This window comes from Meles meles, chromosome 9, assembly GCF_922984935.1.
Source record: "Meles meles chromosome 9, mMelMel3.1 paternal haplotype, whole genome shotgun sequence".
NCBI classification, from domain to species: Eukaryota; Metazoa; Chordata; class Mammalia; order Carnivora; family Mustelidae; genus Meles; species Meles meles.
Genome location: NC_060074.1, coordinates 49,283,998 through 49,287,375, shown reverse-complemented (window position 1 = coordinate 49,287,375; position 3,378 = coordinate 49,283,998). Strand labels below are relative to the sequence as shown.

At 37.4% G+C, this 3,378-nt stretch overlaps 1 pseudogene; it reads left to right on the top strand.

The window, feature by feature from the left end:
- Positions 1 to 940: 940 nt before the first annotated feature.
- LOC123950939 lies at positions 941 to 1,605 on the top strand (annotated as a pseudogene).
- Positions 1,606 to 3,378: the final 1,773 nt, after the last annotated feature.

Here is a 3,378-nt window from a genome sequence, read left to right as displayed (position 1 = left end):
TGGGCATACTAAAAACTATAAATGACTACTAAGAGAAATTTTAAAATACATAAATAATTTAATGATATACTTGTTTAGGGGCCAAATATTCTATTTGTAATGTATCTATTCTTCTGGAAGTGGTTTATAGATTCAATGTAATCTGACTCAAAATTTCAGCAGACATTTTGTAAAAATGGCAAGCTATTTCTCAAAGTCATATGGGAATGCAAAGGTCCTAGAATTGCCAAAACAACTTTGAAAAGGAAATATGTAGTTGGAAGACGAACACTCCCTGACTTATTGATGCACTAATTTAGAGAAGGTAGAATTGGTGCAACATGATAGACAAATAGATCAATGGCATGAAATAGAAAATTAAAAAATATTTCTATGCATTTATGGACAAACTGTTTTTTTACAAAGCAAGAGAATTTAGTGGAAGAAGATCTTTTCAATAAATGATGCTGGAATAATTAGATATGTATATGCCAAAATAATTGCTTCAACATATATATCATACTATATCCAAAATTTAACTCAAAATGGGTCATAAACATAAGTTTAAAATTAAAAACTATAAAACTTCTGGAAGAAAACATAGTAGGAAATCCTTATAGATTTTAATTAAGCAAAGATTTCTTAGATAATGCTGGAAACATTATTCATAAAAGAACAAATTGATAAATTAGACTTCATAGAATTAAAAACTTGTGCTCTTTAAACACCTTACTCAGAAAATGAAAAGAGAAACAAAAGATGGGGAGCAAATACTTATAATCATATGCCTGATAAAAGATTTATATTTAGAATACATAGAAATGCCTCTAAAATAAAAACTCCAATTTAAAGGGATACATTTGTGTCTTGCAGACACCACCAACCCGGAGCCACCCTCACTACCCAGCTATAGTCAACCTTACTGTGCTCTTTGACATGGTCATGGTGAGAGAGCCCTTGGGCCATGTCTCCTTCAAGCCGTTTGCAGACAAAGTTCCAAAGACAGCAGAGAACTCTTGAGCTCTGAGCACTAGGGAGAAAGGATTTGTTTTTAAAGTTTCCTGCTTTCACAGGATTATTCCAGGATTTATGTGCCAGGGTAGTGACTTCACACACCACCATGGCACTGGTGAAAAGTCCATCTGTGGGGCGCCTGGGTGGCTCAGTGGGTTAAAGCCTCTGCCTTTCGCTCGGGTCATGATCCCAGGGTGCTGGGATCGAGCCCCGCGTCGAGCTCTCTGCTTGGCGGGGAGCCTGCTTCCTCCTCTCTCTCTCTCTGCCTGCCTCTCTCCCTACTTGTGATCTCTATCTGTCAAATAAATAAATAAAATCTTTAAAAAAAAAAAAAAAAAAAGAAAAGTCCATCTGTGGGGAGAAGTGTGGTGATCAGAATTTCATCCTGAAGCACATAGGTCCTAGCATCTTGTCCATGGCTAGTGCTGGACCCCACACAAACAGTTCCCAGTTTTTCATCTGTGCTGCCAAGACTGACTGGGTGGATGGCAAGCAGGCAGTCTTCAGCAAGGTCAAAGAGGGCATGAAGACTGAGGAAACATGGAGCGCATTGGCTCCAGGAATGGCAAGACCAGCAAGAAAATCACCATTGCTGACTGTGGACAAATCTAATAAATCTGGCTTGTGTTTTATCTTAGATACCAGACCATTCCTTCTGTAGCTCAGGAGAGCACCCTCTACCCCCATCTGTTAGAAATACCCCAGAATCTCTGTGTTCTTGCCATCGTTCTGTGGGCTCCATGGTTCCTTATCCCCAGGTCTAGCTGGATTGCAGAGTTCAGTTTATGATGATGAAATAAAACCAAAACCACAAAAATAAGTAAATAAATAAATAAATAAATAAAGGAATACATGCACCATTATGTTTATTGTAGAATTATTTACAACAACCAAACTAGAGAGGCAGCTCAGGTGTCCGTTGATAGATAAATGGATAAAGAAGATGTAACATATACATGTAGAAAGGAATATTACTCAGCCATAATAAAGAATGAAATCTTGCCATTTGCAGCAATGTGGATGGAGCTAGAGGGTCTAATGCTAACTGAAATAAGTCAACCTGAGAAAGATAAATGCCATATGATTTCACCCAAAAGTGGCATTTAAGAAACAAAACATGGGTGAAATAGTTGATGGGCATTAAGAGCAAACTTATCTTGATTTGTAAAAAAATGAAATGATGAAGACAATAAAATAAAAATAGAAAACCTCCCAAAACTCAGCAATAAAAAATTAATGTCTTTCCCCCCATTTTGTGAAGTATTCTTCTAATATTGTCATGTATCTTTTATTTTCTTAGTGTTTTTCTTGAACAAGGGTATTTGAGGTTTTTACAGGATAGTTAAAATTCATTTTCATAACATGTGATAGTGATTTTTTTAAACATACAGGTTTTAATTATGTCCAAAAGTGGAAGAAGGCTAAATCCTAGCTTGACACTGACTAGCTTGATACTATGTGGAAAGATATCTTAAACTGTTGGTCATTCGTGATTTTCAAGGATACAAGATGTTCTACGTTATAAATTGACTATACCTGGAAAAGCTGCCCATACCTCTGATCCTAGCTTTGTAACCCCAGCAAACTTCTGTTTGGTGATGTAACAAGGAAAGAGGCTGGAGAAATGCCCTGAGGACACTCTGAAGCACAAATCAGAAATCAAAACACTTTCTAGCCAGTGGGACCTTAGAGATGACTTGTAGTCTATCCTGGGGAAATTGAATCGGAAGGTACCAGAGTGAGCTGGCACACAGCAAGGAAAAACTAGGAACTACAGGCAGGTAGAAACGTCGAAAGACTATGCATCTAAGATGCCAAATTCCCCAGATGGCTAGCTCTTCTACTAATGCCCCAGTGATACTGCATGTAGCATTGGGCAGGGTGGTACCCCAAATTTCAAAGCCCAGTCCTTCTATGAAGAGTTGGATTATTGCCCAAACATACCTGGGACAATCAATCTATTGTCTTTACATGCCTGTCTCAGTCAGTTTGTGGAGTTGTTGGAAGTTCTGCAACTTTTGGAATATGATGCATTTGTCTCTTTTTTGCTTGCTCTCCTTTCTCTCTTCTCTCACAGGATAACTTTGAGATGTCAGAGTTAGGGCAGGAAGCCTCACTGTCCTGCACAGGTGTGCTCCTCACAGTCCCAAGGGGGCTTGACCCTATCAAAATTTTGAAAGTTATTTGAGTAATGTATATAGGAAATTAATAAAATCAGTGGTGATTGACTCAGAGAAACTAATTTCTTCTAGCTGCAAATATAATCAAAACCAGTTGTCTTCAGATTTTGGTTGAAATATTTCCAAGAAGAGTTATGACAAAAAAAAGACACATGAAAACCATCACATATTTTAGGTAGACATAAAATTTTTATCTAAATTTAAG